This window comes from Neofelis nebulosa, chromosome 3, assembly GCF_028018385.1.
Source record: "Neofelis nebulosa isolate mNeoNeb1 chromosome 3, mNeoNeb1.pri, whole genome shotgun sequence".
Classification (NCBI taxonomy): domain Eukaryota; kingdom Metazoa; phylum Chordata; class Mammalia; order Carnivora; family Felidae; genus Neofelis; species Neofelis nebulosa.
The window spans coordinates 113,634,848-113,651,736 of record NC_080784.1 but is presented as its reverse complement, the minus strand read 5'-3'; positions in this window follow the sequence as shown (position 1 = coordinate 113,651,736).

Genomic DNA, 16,889 nt, shown 5'->3' with positions numbered 1-16,889 from the left:
GTGTCTGCCCCTCCCCTGCTCACGCTCTCATGCTCTCTCTCTCTCTCTCTCTCTCTCATCAACAAATAAACATTAAAAATTTAAGAAACGCCAGGAGAGCTATCAAAACCTGCCATGTTAATTAAGTCAGAGACCCTGGCCCCAGTTGTGGCTGAGGTTCCGCGGGTGCTTGCAGTGTGCAGCCAAATTTGAGAACCAAAGATTTAGGGCCTTTATAAGGTGCAAATAGATGGTAAATGTGTGTGCACTTGCAAAAGTAAGGCGTTCGTACTCCTGTATTGGTTTTAAAATGGATATAGGGAATGATGTAGAACCAGCGGCAAAGCCTTGAGTAAAAGAATGCGGTGACAGGGAATTTATTAGGATAGACATTGGGATTAGATGTGCCAAAGGGTTTCTCTTTCAGAGTATATGGCCTAATTTCTTATGATAGGGATTTGGATATCAATGAGATTCATGTAATTGAAGTTTCCTGAATATTCACTTTTGGGGAGATTATCTCCATTTTGGCAAGTGAAAATGTTTCTGGATCCTGGGAAAAGCAAATTTAAATGACACAGAATCTAATTTCTCAGTATGCTGCCACTGATTTGGGAGTTCTAGCTTTACAAAGAATACCACCTGGCAAAGGGCAAGGATATCACTGATGAGTCTAGCGTTTTAAAATCAGTCTGCCCCCCACCCCCCCGACCAAAAAAAAATTTAAAGGAAAAATGAAATCAGCCTGCCCACTTGTGAGTTCAAGTATATGAACTTTTTTTTCTCTTGTTTTTCTAGAAGTTTTCAACTCCTAGTACTTTGGTCATGAAAAACTCTCACACCTTTATCAGACATGAACTTCAAATGAATGACTCATTGGTTGGCTTTTACCTCTCATCTTAAAATCTAAAGGAAACCAATTTTGGAGTTCATTGGTCACATATAAACTATACAAAAGAATGGTAGTATGATGGTTTTGATAATAGTGGGCATGCTGTCTTTCATGGCTGGTATTGCAATACTTTAACTCCAAACTACTACCTTATTGATTTTCTTAAAAAGCAGAAATTTCCCATTAGCTTCATCTAAATCTATATTCTGATGCTGCTTTATTTATTTGAAATAAATTACATTTCACTTAAAACAAGTAAATTTCGTTAAGTGCCAACTATGCCTCATTAAACCTGTTAATAAAAACAAAGAAGAAACAAAAACAATTTGTATGATATAGTGAAGAGTCATTTAAATAATAAAATTCTTGTTGTACCCTACATTCTAGCCATATTATTTGAGAAACATGGCCAGCAGTTCATTTCTTTGGGCCTTGGTCTCTTCATGAAAGATGTTTATCTGCCTTTATTCTACCCTTTGAAATCCTGTGCTTTCTTAAAGGACCACTTAATATCTCACAGTTTAACCAAATAGAGCTCGGTAAGTTCCATAAAGGAAAAGAAACTTGTTTATTGATAATCAATGATCCTCAAGGAATAGAGGTTGAAGAAGTAAGAGATAGTGCATACATGAATGTTTATATTTGGAATATATTTTCCAATGTTTAAGAAGAAAAATAACAAGTTTGATGTAGAATTTTTATGCTGTCCAAGAGGTAATGACTTAAATAAAGCATTTATGAACCACTGTTCAGTAATATTTGCTGTATGAATAAACATACATCACAGTAGTATCTCATTTGACTGATGTAATTGGGAATGCATTTCCTAGATGCCTGAAATTTGCCTCTATAATCTTGTCATTATAAAAAATAGTATTATTAATGGGTAACACCCAAAGTTTGTTTACTTTCTCCTAGAAAAATTTAGTTTTGTTCTTTAGTGACTAGGAAGCAGATGCTGACACATTAAAGCAAAAGTGGAGAAAAGCAAATATAGGAACGCAAGAAGTATGAGTAAAGGGTGAGGAAAAAAAAAAACCCAAAAAAAATAATAAGAAATAAAGGGATGGACACAAGTTTGGATATTCTGCATGTATTACTCCAAACATAGATTGTATTCCCAATATTATTCAGGAGTGGTGGGTAATAAGTATAATAATAGTATCAAAGTCCATAATAATCCAGGTCTATATCCTGTTAAGGGTAAATATTCTTCACATATTAATGCTATCTTAGTGCATTGTGAACTCCAGCATAGTACAATGAAAATACTAAAGAAAGCACTGAAAACTGCGGAGTGCCATGCAGATTATATAGGACGAGTGTTATTTTCATAATAATATCTGCCAAAGTTATTTCTATTTTGAAAAATATAGTTTATTAAAATCATAAAATACATACTATATTTTAATATTTCGTTAGAAATAATTACCATTTTAACTAAGAGTATCTGTGTTCAGATATTAATCAGTGAGTTTGAACCACTTTTCTCTTGGACACCTTTTCTCTAAGAAATCATATAAATGAAGTTTGGTATAGGCAAAAGTCAGCAATGTTTCAGAAACCATACACTAAGCCAGCATTTTCTAGTTTTCTCTTCTACTTAAAAAGTAGAGAGGGACCCACAGGACTACTAGAATAGGAAGGGATAGGACCAGACATATAGACTCAGCACAACTTCTCATGAAGCCAAGAGTACCTTGTCAAATTTGGGGGCACAGCACTCCTGAACTAAATCTAGTAGAAAAATGGCAGTCTTCACGTTTTCCATAAGTATATCTACATAATATTTGAGAATTATCTGCAATTCTTGTGATCTATTCTCTCTTTTAGTGGGGTAATTCATAGCTGCTCATTTGGAGGAAGCAGAACAGAATTGGATGTCAGAAAACTAGCATTTTAGATCCATACTTACCACAATATAGTTGTATCATAGTTCAGTCATTTAATAAGAGATATCATTTATGCACCAAAAGTATTTGTTTAAAATGGGACAATACAGGGGTAGAACCTTTGGAAAATATAAATTTCCAAAGTCAAGATTGAAAGTGATAAGTAATATAATGAGTATATAACCAAATACATTCATTTTTTCCTCAAGATTTTGTTCCTGGAGCTATTTAAGGTTCATTAGAGCTTAAAAATATCTGAAATGGAAGAGGGTGTTGAAAATTAAGCACTAGTGGGAGCTCAAAAAAAGCATTTATTCAGATGAAGCAGGAGATTAAAGATATTCATTCACTCATTCATTCAGCCGTGATTATTGAATAGAACTGCACTAGGCACTGTATTGGGACTTGGGATTAAATAGTGAGTCAAGGGGCGCCTGGGTGGCTCAGTCGGTTAAGCGTCCGACTTCAGCTCAGGTCACGATCTCGTGGTCCGTGAGTTCGAGCCCCGCATCGGGCTCTGAGCTGATGGCTCAGAGCCTGGAGCCTGCTTTCGATTCTGTGTCTCCCTCTCTCTCTACCCCTCCCCCGTTCATGCTCTGTCTCCCTCTGTCTCAAAAATAAATAAACGTTAAAAAAATTAAAAAAAAATAAAATAGTGAGTCAAAATAGTTAAAATCTCTGTTCGTAGGTAGCATACATTCTAGTTAGAGACAAAAACATTAATCGAACACTCACACAAATCTAGCATTGCAACATGGAAAGTACTTTAAAAATAGAGTGATATTGTATCACATGGGGATTTAATCTTTTCAGGGAAGCCAAGGAAACCTTTTCTTAAGAAAGGGACACTTGAGTTGAGACCTGAAGGTTAAATAGGAGTTAGCTAGGTTAGAGTGAGGGAAATAGTGTGCCAATCTGAGAAAACAGTACAGATAAAAGCACCTGACAGAAACCATGGTGCAAATACAAAATAATGAGCAAGAATCTAATAGGATTGGAGCAGGAAGAAGGATGGGAACGGTTCAAGCCAAGACTAGAGTAGGACAGTAATCTGGGTCATGCAAGTCCTTATAGATCACTCTCAGTTGAGGAATTGTTGGAGAATTTTAAGCAGGAAGGTGATATAAGTTGATTTGCTTCTAGAATAGAGTGCTCTGGCTATTTTGTGGAGAATAGGTGCATAGGATACCAAACAGACGCAAATACACAAATTAGCACAGAAAAACAAATTAGTAGGATATAATAGAACAGGAAAGAGAAGATGACATCTTGGCCTAAGAAGGTGGTGGGGTAACCATAGACATGGAAAGATTCAAGAAATATTTAGTAGGTAAAATTTATGAGAGAGTGTATTCACGGGTTTTTACCAGGTTGAAGGAGAGGGAGACTCAGAAATGAGTCCTAGTTTTTAACTGATATAACAGAATGGATCATGAGGCCATTCATTGATTAGAGAAATGAGGCAACAGAAAAGTAATGAATTTAGTCTTGGTTATGTTGAATTTGTGATGCTTTTGAGATCATCAAGAAATGTTAAACAGTTAGAAAACCTTATGGGCCAGAAGTGCAGAGGAAATGCCTCACCTGGAGTTAAATTTGATGGATCATCTCTATTATAGTTGAATGACACCATCTGGGAAAAAAGTGTAGAATGAGACGTAGAGGTGGGTTAGAATCAAGGCTTAAAGAATTTAAAAAAATTTTTAATGTTTACTCACTTTTGAGAGACAGAGCATGAGTGGGGAAGGGGCAGAGAGAGGGAGACACAGAATCTGAAGCAGGCTCCAGGCTCTGAGCTCTCAGCACAGAGCCCGATGCGGGGTTCAAACTCATGAACTGCGAGATCATGACCCGAGCCAAGGCTCAAAGAATTGAACATGAAATAGACAAGTAGAGGAGGATGGGTCCAGCAAGGAGAAGAATAGCCAGATGGGTAAAACACATGAATTATACAGGTATCCCCTTTCTTATCAAAAGCTCATGTTAGGCCACGCTCCTTTTTACAAAAGGCTTACATTAGTACTTGTTTTCACTAACTGAAAGAAACCCAAAGAGGACTTTGGCTCTTATGAAAAAAAGGTGGAAAACAAAACTAGCATTTAGAATTTGTGTTGCAGCAAGCTATTGCTGAGGCAGTACACACCCCAAGTAGGGAGAGTGTCCCTGCCAAACTTCTTCCCTAGGAACCGCACTCGGCATCAAGCCACCACAGCTTTGAACGGTGTCTGTGAGTATCTGTGCTTTATCTACATTTCTTTTGTGCATTTGTTAGCAAGATGTGTCCTAAGGTATCAGAAAAACATAGTGATGTTGCTTTTTGGGTCTGGGAATGTTCAAAAACTTTCCATATGTACAGAATTGTTGAATCACTGTATGGTGCACCTGACATTAACGTAACACTGCATGTTAACTATAGTGGAATTAAAAGAAAAACATAATTAAAAATGTCCACATAAACTAGTGATAATTGCTTCTTCCCTTTCCATCATTTCCACTCAGAAGAGGTTTCACGGGAATGCTGTACTTTCAGAGAGTAGAGGAAATCTGTATCCCAAAAGCCATGGGAATAGCATAATTTAGGGAGGACATGGCCAACCACGTAGAATAGTGTTATTGAAGTGTGAAGAGCACTGAAAAGAATACGGAGGGCACTTTATGTCTTTTATAAAATGGTTAGAAGCCACAATGAAAGAGGCTTAGAATGGAAATGTAGGTTCAAAACTAGAAACTGGGAGTAGAGCAAATTCTTTCTGGAAAGAGAAAAAGGGATAAGATTATAAGAAACAACATATATGTGGACAAAAAGAAAGAATAATCATTTCTTTTTAATTTCTTTGTGTCTCCCTATACATTCTCTTTATTCCCAACCCCCTCATTAATTTCTTTTCCATATTTATTTATTTATTTTGAGAGAAAGAGACAGAGCATGAGCAGGGGAGGCACAGAGAAGGAAAGAGAGAATCCCAAGCAGGCTCTGCACTGTCAGCCTAGAGCCTGATGCAAGGCTCAACCCCACGAACCATGAGATCACGACCTGAGCAGAAATCAAGAGTCGGGCGCTTAATTGACTGAGCCACCCAGGCGCCCCAACCCTCTCATTTTTAAAAATTTTTCTAAAAGCATTGATGTAGAAGTTCTCAGAGTCAGGTTGCTCTTTTTTTACAAATCAGCAGGGAAGGAAAGTAAAGATTTCAAAGTTTCACAATACCATTGGAGAACACTTGCAATTATTAAGATTATTTTAGTTTCAAAAAATAAACCTATCTTACATTTAGCATGGCCAAGTTTACTGGATAACTGATGATTGACACCTTTAAACTGGATCCTTTAAAAAGATGGGATTCATTTTAATAGAAATATATTTACAAGGTACTCTATACTTCCCTGACTTCTTAAATGTAACGTACTGGCCATAATTTTATGACTTGAAATTATTTCTACCACCAACCATTCAGTGTGTTTACAATATAGTTGTTTCCTGAGGGTTTGTGGTAATTTGTTGGCTTTTGTGTTATATAGCTCCATTTAGTTTTTTATTTTAGCTTTGTAGGTCTTCTTTTACAAGTTTGCCTTTTTCCTGTTGCTATAAAGAATCAGTTTTCACTATAATAAGGAAGTGATCCTTTTAATTTCTTTCATGTAAGATATTACGGTTTTCTGAAGGTTAAAATGATATGTGATATAGAGGTAAATAAGGTCAGAGAGAGAGAGAGAGAGACTGAGGTTTTTCTTGATGAGTAGTATTCATGTGTGTTGGATTATGAGATAAATATTTTTACTTTTACTTCCTTTAGAGGCCTTTATTGCTTTCTGGTAGCTCTGTGTTCTGCTTGAAAACATGGGCATGTTTTTTGGGGACACAACACTTTGTGTTTTCAGTGATTATTACAATATCTGGCATGTTAAAGGGGCTGTTATTGCTTTGCTTTGGTTAGGTAAGGTATTCATTGTTTTCCTGTATCTATAGAACTAAAGCACAAACCTTATTTGTTTTCACTGTAAAATTGTTCCAATAACATTTAACTAGATAGCATCAGGAGATTTCTTGCCTCATTTATCCGAGTGCATAGTTGCTCAGGCTTCAGGAGAATGAGAGAATGTAAACGTCATGAGGGCAGGGATTTTTGTTTTTGTGGGTTTTATTTACTTTTGTTGTTGCTGCTGCTGTATTACAGTGTATCTTTACCAGTTGGCCTTTTGCTACAGAATTTATGGGGAACAGAGTAGGTTTTGGAGAGGTGATCAGAACGCTCATTTACTTTTCTTCCTAAGTTTACTGTGAGGATGAAAGGAAATAATGTGCATAGAGTGTCTAGTGCTTAACTTAGTGAACCCTGTACAAATGTTGAGTATCATTTCTATTATCGTCATTGAGTCTATACTTGTATCACTTTCTAAATGTATTTGATAAAAATAAACATCATGGATCAAAAAGAGCAAATCTGGACTTGTTACAAGATTTCAACTTTGTTATTTTATTGTTATTTTATTTTATATGTACCAAGGAGTTCAGTTAAGGGAATTGAGAAAAGGGAGTCTTCTTGAAGACCTGGGTATCACAAATGAAGAGAGTAAGATAAAGAACAAATGATGGGTGTGTTAGTGGCACAGGAAAGAGAGTTTTGGATTCATGGAACTCTGATTTTTCTAAACAGATGTCCTCATCATGGAAGTTATTGTAGTCTCCACTTAACCAGATGGGATACCAAACTCCCTGTTGTGTTCAGAACTGGCAGGGCTCATTAAGTTGGCTTTAAATTGGGTATTAAGGGAGGATCTTTTGCTTAGCCCAAATAATCTCAACATGCACAATGAAGAGAATAGGGAGTTCTACAAGCTAAGATGAAATATAAGATAAGTGATAAGTAATATTAACATACTGGACTTAATTGTCTATAAGTAACTACAAAGTAAATGGGAAATTAAAAAGATTAACTGGAAATGTTTCTAAATGATGGAGACTATGACCTGTTGAGTATAATAAAAATAGAAAGGGAACACTTCCTTAATTGGAATGTCAAAACTGATAGGTGAAATATACTCTATAGAGAAGACTAAGAAGGGATTGAACTTTAGGAATAAGCAGTGTATCTAAGATCCAAAAAATAGGGGGGAAAAAGCGGCTTGCCATTTAATAATGGTAATATTGTGAAACATCTTTTGATTTAAAGATACAAAAGAAGAAAATAAAAGACTATAGTAGGTACATAATAAAACATAGGTGGTAGCAATCTCAACCCTTTCGTCTTTAATTCTGGACTGGGGATTATTTTGGACTCTAAAATAAACAGTCACTATATATTGAGATATCAAATGAATAATATTTATGTATATTGATTCACGTAATATTCAACAAACATGAGTTGATAGGCTTAGAGCAATGAAATATTAATGGAGGTGGTATTAGTAAAAATTAAAAAAAAATTATGATTTGGAAATAATAGAATCCATAAAGATACTAACTTGTTTTACTAAACAAGACTTATTTTACTTTACTGGAGTTATTTTACTAAACAAGTTTTGCAGGGGTGTATGCAGGACCACTAACAAATTTATTTAATGGAAATAAAAGGTGATTCGATAATACCTACATGATATCTAATTAAAAGGAGTAAACTAAATTGATTAGCCAAGCTTTAAACTCTAGAGACTATGAGAGGCAGCAGATCCATTAATATTTATGATTGATACAGAATATCAAATATTAATAATAGCTACTTTAATATATTAGTTTTGAGCCAGATTTTAAGTCTCTTTATTTACACTTGTGTAACCTTGAACAACAGATTATTAATTCCCCTATACCTCATTTTTCCATTCCATACAATGAGAATATTACCTGAATTTTTTTATAGATAAAATAATGCTTTTATAGCTTTAGCTTAGTGTTTGGGAACTAAATATATGATAGCTAAAAAATGAAGTTTAATTTTATAAAATTAGTCAAACCAAATCTTACCATAAAAATGTGAAATTAGGAAAGAAAGATCTTCACATACTTGCATCTTCACATACTATATTAATCTTTGCCAATATCAACTAATTAATAAAGCTAATCTTTGGGAAAACAAACTAACACTACTACCAAAGAAAAGAAGGAAGTAAAACTCAAGAAAGTTAAATCACTTGCCCCAAATCACATAATGAGTGAGAATTGTTCTGCAACATTGTGTGGAAGCTTCCAAAGCATTAGTTTGGTGAATTTCTATATCATTAGTGGAGTTCTATAAGTAGTCTTTAAAAATATATATATATCTAATAGTTGAGAGCAAAGGACTTATATATACCCTTAAAGAAGTGGGAAATATATTTTAAACATTTAAAAATATGTTTCTTAACCTCACAGATTTGAAATGAAGAATTTTAATTTACTTTAGCTTTAAGACAAGGGTCTTTATTTACAATAGTTATGGCAATGGATATACAAAGCATCTTCTTGTTTTAATTGTGGGGGAAGGATGCCCTAGGAATACAATCAAAACATTCAGTTCACAGCAGAAGTAATAAGATCACAGCTTCTGGCTTTGATCAAAGATAAGCCCCAACAACTTATTTCTAAACTCTTTTCCTATATTCATGCTGCAATTTACTGAGTGCCTGTAATGAACCAAGCACCATACTAGCTTTTGGACACATAATAATGATCCCAAACAGATCAGTTCTTCCTGGATTATAGATTCCTCCCACTTCTAGACAGTTCTAAAATTACTCTAAGTATGGCTTTATCAAAATTCCTTCCTGCTTTCCTTGCTTTGAGTCTAACTACCCCTTATTCACATCCCCTGTGTAGACACAAATATAAAAGTTTCCTTGCAAAACCCTAGCCACGAAATAGTCGAATTTTATCATTTCTTCAAATGTACCTTAATTATTCTAACTCCTTAGCGTGACACACAGTTTTTTTTTTTCTATAAACTTGCCCATTCCCTCTCTAAACTAATATTCTCTTCCCTACATGCCTCCTGTGTTCTAATTACAGAGTTTTCACAACTCTATTGACATGGGATGTAAATGGCACGTGACTTTAAGCTTTTACCCGCAATTCCTCTGTCTGGATAGAGCCACCGTTTCTTTTTAACATGACATTCTCATACTCATGATTACATCATCTCTAACTCTCACAATGTGACAAGTTCTTTTCCTACTGTCCATGACACATTTCAAAAATATTTGCAGAGTCAACTTCAATTTGAGATTAAAGATCAACTAGCCTGCCAACCTTAATAATTCCCAGACTTGTCTAAATTACAATAATTTTATGAGAACTAAGCATCTTATCACTAGTGTCTTCCTGTCACTTTCACTGTATTCCTTTTTTAAACATATTTTATAAGAAAGTATAAGTAATTTGAAATTAAAGAGTCAAATAATTAACAAAACTGTTGAAGAGACAAAGATGATAAGACTACCCAAATGGAATGGTTGATTGGCCTGCTGTGCCACTGATGGCCTTGGCATAAATGATTCATTTGCATAATTAAAAGGCATTCTTTTCCTCTAATATAATGATATCCCATATCTTTTTTTAATTTTTTTAAATTTTTTAAAAATTTACATCCATATTAGCATATAGTGCAACAATGATTTCAAAAGTAGATTCCTTAGTGCCCCTTACCCATTTAGCCCATCCCCCCTCTCACAGCCCCTCCAGTAACCCTCCGTTTGTTCTCCATATTTATGAGTCTCTTCCGTTTTGTCCCCCTCCCTGTTTTTATATTATTTTTGTTTCCCTTCCTTTATGTTCATCTGTTTTGTTGTCAGAGTAAAATAAGCAAGGAGTCAAACTATCTTAAAAATGAGGGAAACTTGAGGACAACCTTAATTGATAAAAATAGCCTTCATTTATATCGTGTAATAATTTTGCTAAGGACTTTGTCTTGTCTCCAGAGTCCATCCAACAGTTCTATGAGGTAGTAGTCAGTAAAGATACACTTTACAGAGGAGTAAGCTGACGCTGGCCTCCGTCACACAGCTCTTTAGTGGCACAGCTAAGATGCAAGTCCTGATCTTTTGGTTCCTAGACAATTCACAGTCACAATTATTCCCTTCCTACGTGGTATTGATGATTCCCTCTTTTGGGTCTAGTCCGCCCATTATCCTAGTTACCATATAGTTTTGGTTTTGATGGCCACAAGACATACTAGACTATAGACTTCTTCCAGGGTAGTCCTGAATCTAAAGGTATTTGATAATCCCAAAGCCTTGCCAAATTTATGTACCTACAACTCCACAGTGATTGTTGAATATATAAATGGATAGACGAATGAATTAAAGAACTAGAAATAGGTATACGATAAGAAATATTGTGCATATAACCACAGGGTTGTTCTTTTTCATCACTTCATAGATATTTTGTAAAGAGATAATTTAGAATACTTTTCTATTATCTTTCTGTAGGTGATATAAACCTAGTGCTGCGGTTTATTATTTTTTACTTAAAAATTTTTAAATGTTTTATTTCTTTTTGAGAGAGAGACAGAGTGCAAGTAGGGGAGGGGCAGAGAGGAGAGGGGGACACAGAATCCAAAGCAAGCTCCAGGCTCTGAACTGTCAGCACAGAGCCCGACGCGGGGCTTGAACTCACAAGCCTTGAGACCATGACCTGACCCGAAGTCTGCTGCTTAATTGACTGAGCCCCCCAGGCACCCTGCTAGTGCTGCAGTTTCAAGTGAAATTTAAACAAGGCAGCATATGCTCTCCTTCTCTTCAAAAGCACTAACTTACAGAAATGAATGGGACAATGAGGGGACGTGCTTAGATTGTCAGACTAAAGAGCTCCCCCTTATCTCAGTGTTCTCTCTCTTGCTGATGAATATTTTGAGGAAAGCAAAGATTTTTCTCTTTCCAACTGTTGGTTTCAAAGGGCTTAAAATACCATTTCCATATCCTACTTCTAAACTACTCTGTACATCTCACTATTGAATTTTCAAGGCCCTGTTAGAACCCATGTGTATTTAGCATCTGTAATCTCATCATGAAATATTGAATTCTGTATATTTACCTCCCAATATGTAATGTACTTGTATTAGTATCACAATAAATCCTTTCAAGGCTAAAGGATTTCCTCCTTTTCCTGCCATTTAGGAAAACATTAGTCAAGTTAGTTTTTCATCCTTTTCATACTCTCCATGGGTTTAAAACCATAAGTGAAATTTATAATTATATGTATGGAAACATCTTTAATTTTAATAATTGTAATTACCTTTTTCTTATTCCCTTCTGCCTTTCTTGAGAATCGGTAGCAATCAGATCCATGAATTGTTTTAGACCTCTGGTTTTTAAAATGTTACCTATGTTCATTTTGAGGCATGAAGAGATCTATCGGTACCATGACCTATTTAGTTTTGCTCTAGGAATCGCGGTAAGATCTTTGGTATGAAAAATACAAACCAGGGGCATGTTTTGTTGTTGTTGTTATTGTTTTATTTTGTTTGTATAAGCAAGTTCCAGTCATATATATTTATACATATATTTACTATATTATCCATACATGTATTTACTATATATGTAAGTATGTACTATATAGTACTATAAAGTAAATATGTATATATAGTACTTTTTATGTTTCTTACTGTAACAACTTTGGTGACAGATAATAGCTAGGTTTATTGTGACGATCACTTAGTCATGTATATAAATGTTGAGTCACTATGTTGTATAACTGAAACTAAATAATACTATAGGTCAACTACACTTCAATAAAATTATAAAAAGACTGTAGAACACCTAAAGGAAACCTTTCTTACTTGCGGATTATTGTTAACATGGTGCCTATTGTCTCTTGTGGTCACATTGCTGCCATAAAGTTGTGCTAGAAGAAGCATGGCTTTGGATTCTTGTTCTTTCTCATGTGAGTCAGTCATCTGATTCTTGCAATCATTTTTGGAAGCTATGGTCAGGCACAACATAAGGATTGCCATTATTATCAATTTTATTAACATTCTGTTTAAGTTCCAGACAATGCTAGATATAATTCTCTCTATCCCCTTCAAGTAATAACTAGTATTTTATGTAGCATTCTTGTCATAGGTAAAAACACATAGATCAAAAGAATATAAAGAAATTCCAGAAATAGATGTAAAAATACAAACAATTTTGGAAGTTGATGAAGACAGCATCTCAAAACATTGAAAAGATTTATTAATAAATGATATTGAGACAACAGGCTAACTAGTGCTTAAAAATAAAGTTACAGCCATAATTGTAATAAAATACCAAAGTTAATATTAACTGGATTAAGATTTAAATGCATAGAATGAAATCATAAAATACAGGAAGAAAACATAGTTTCTCCATTGCATTAAAGGAAGGATGTCTAAGTATGTATGAAATTAGTCATAAGGAAAAACATTGATAAATTTGCTTAAATAAAATTTATCTGTTAAGTTTAGAGAAAAATACTATGAACTATGAATTAACAACACATATAATAAAATAGGTTAATATTCTTAGTCTTTGAGTGCTTTTACAAAAGTAATGAATATCTTAGAAAAATAAGCAAAACAAACAAACCAAACAACAGCAACAGCAACAACAACAACAACTCCACGGAGGAGTATGATAAAGAAAAACATATGTAAGCCAAAAATTTAAGAAGTTAAACTATATTAGTATTCAAAGAAATGCAAATAGAAGTATCACCAAGACATCATTTTTATGTATTAAATTAGGAATAGGATATTCATAAGAAAAAACCCTTAATCTCCAATTAAATTTTTGTGTGTGTTAGGTAGAGATCAAGGTTTTCTTTTTTTCTTATGAATATCCTATTGCTTCAGCGTAATTTATTGAAAAAAAAATCCTTTCTCTTTGAATGGTGTTGATGCCTTTGCCACAAATCAAGAGAAATACGTATATGTTTCTCTACAGTTTGATTCTTTGTTCTATTATTTTGGTCTCTATATATTTTTATGCCAATATCACACTTCCATAATTACTATGGGTCTATCATGATTATTGAAATGTTACAGTGTTTTTAAAGATTGTCTTGTCTATTCTAAGTTCTTAGTATTTCCAAATAGATTTTAAAATCAACTTATCTATTTTAAGAAAAATTCCTGTTATGATTTTGATTTCTATTTTATTGACCCTAAATCAATACATCTAGATCAATTATAAAAAAATTGATACATTAATAATATTGGATCTTCTAATCCATTAAAATGTTATAATTCTCCATTTATTTAAATCATCTTTAATTTTGCTTTTTTCTTAGTTTTTAGTGTAAAGGTTTCCACATTTGTCTTTTTTTTTTAATTTTTTTTCAATGTTTATTTATTTTTGAGACAGAGAGAGACATGAATGGGGAAAGGTCAGAGAGAGAGGGAGACACAGAATCCGAAGCAGGCTCCAGGATCTGAACTGTCAGCACAGAGCCTGATGTGGGGCTCGAACTCACAGACCGTGAGATCATGACCTGAGCTGAAGTCCGACGCTCAACCCACTGAGCCACCCAGGCGCCCCACCACATTTGTCTTTAAATTTATTCCTAGTGATTTGACATTTTTGAGATTTTTGTAATTGGTATTGTCTTTTACATTTCAGTTTAAATTCTTTGTTTTGCTTATAGAAATTCTATTAATTTTTCTATCTGACCTATATCTAGAGATCTTGCTAAGAGCCATATATTACTTTAATATGTTTATAAATTTTTCAAATATTATTGCTATATACATATATAATTTTCCTTGAAAATAATAACTTCTGCCATCAAAAGATATCACTAAAAATGAACAGGCAAGCTACAAACTGGAAAGAGATCTATCTATCTATCTATCATCTATCTATCTATAAAGTTAGATATGTATATATCTGACAAAAGCTTTGTACTTAACATCGTATAAAGAACTCTTACAAGTCAATAAGAAAAAGACAACCTAATTAAAGTGGGAAAAGATCAAATAAGTTATTTATAAAAGGATTACAAAATGGCTAAAAAACATTTTTGAAGTGGTTAACATTTTAAAATTTCACTCATCAGAGAAATGCAAGTTAAAACCACAATGAGATATGTACCCATAAAAATGGCTAAAGTTAAAAAGACTGATGAAATCTTTTGTCCATGAAGATGTGGAACAGCTAGAATTCTCAAATTGTGCTGAAAAGAGTATAAATTGTTTTAAGCATTTGGAAAACCTGTTCGTTATCTACCAAAGCTAATATAGGCCCATCCTAATGAAAAAACAATTCTGCTCATAGATTTTTTTTAAATAAGGGCATAGGTCCACCAAATGAGATATACATGACTTAACAGCAGTTTTATCCATAATATCCCAAAATAAGAACAATCGGAATGCGCAAACATATGAAAAGATATGAACCATAGAGGTATGATTATATAGTGGAATAATACATTACAATAAAAAAGAGGAAACTGCTGTTGCACAGCAGGATGAATCCCAAAAACATTGTGGAAAGCGAAAGATGGCAGATACAAAAAAGCATACATTATGAGATTCCATTTATTTAAAGTTGAAGAGAAGCAAACAAAACAAAACTAGCTTTACAGTTTTCGAAGTAGAAGAGAATTTACCTTTGAGTTAGGTATTAACTGGAAAGAGGTAAGAGGTATCCCGGTGTGTTGGAGGTATTCTGTATATTAATTGGGATCGTGGTTACACTGATGTATACATATGTAATAATCCACAAAGCTGTACAATTAAGATCTTGCAATTTACATTGTATATGTTGCACCTCAGTGTAGAAAATGGACAATATGGAAATGGGAATCTTATGTAATGCAGGTAGAAATGGAATAGTTATAATCTCCCTGAAAGCAATTTCAAATATGATACAAAGGTTTATTTTTTTAATGCCTGTACTATCTGACCCAGAAAGTCTTGCTTCTAATAACTGCTACTAAGGAAAGAAATTGGCAAGTGACAAAAATGCATATATAAGGTGACAATAAATCCTTAAACTGTACCCTCCCTGCAGACTTAACACAAGTGGCTCATCTCCCCACCTGTAAAATGTTGGGCCACCGACAGAATGTTCTAAGACAGTGATGAAAGCAAGACAAGAAAACTCTAAACATCTAAGATTTGGGGATTGGACTGGATAATCATGTTCTAACTACAAAATAGAGCACTATCCAGGCATTTAAGATTATCACAGAAATAAAATGTAAAAAACACTAGTATTTTTTTGCAGAGCTTACTTATTAGGTGCCATGCATTTGTACTATGTGCCTCGTATGGATTATTCCAATGGATGTGTTGGGTGGTTAAAATCGTTTTTTTTTCTTTTTTTAACAGATGCAAAACTTATTAACTTGCTCAATGATACACAGCTTCTGTCAAAGTTAATAATAGAACCCACATTTGTCTGAATCCAGAGGTGAAGATTTTAATCGGTGTGATATAGTTTGGGCATGGAATGATGCTCATAATCTGTTGCTAAATGAAGAAGTACGTAGCCAAACTTTATGAATCATAGCATAATTTCATTTGCATAAAAATGCAAACATATGCACACATGTGTGTGTGTAAAATAAAACCCTGAGATAAAGCTCCTGTGACTGGCAGGTGATTACCAGATCCTTTGCTCTCCTGTTCAGGTATCTAGCTGTGCAGGTTCACTCTAGTCTTTGTCTTAATCTACAAGAAAATCTACCCATATTTTATATAATGAAATTTACACCACATTTATAGTGTATTACAGGGTTTTATTGTATATACATCATGTACAAATAAATGTATTTGGTAAACCATATGCCACGCTGCTGACTCTGCTTCTTTCTTGGTGTTGAGGTTATGGATTATTTCAAATATATATATATATATATATATATATATATATATATATATGTTTTGTTGATTTGATTTTCTATCTTTTCAAAACTGGATGTACAATATTAATGCAATTAACAACAACAACAACGAGCCTCACAGGAAAAGTGATAATGTGTTTTAATACAAGAGCAGCCTGCTTTTCAGTTGTTGCCCTACCATCACCTAATTGAATAACTTTGGCTTTACGGTTAACAGTAAATGTTAAAGTTTATTGAGAGTGTAATTTGTGCCAAGTGTCTGATAGATGTCTCTTATGAGTGTATTAGCCCAGCGAATCCGTACAACCCCCACATAAGGTAAGTACTATTATTATCCCTAGTGCTTCAGAAAACT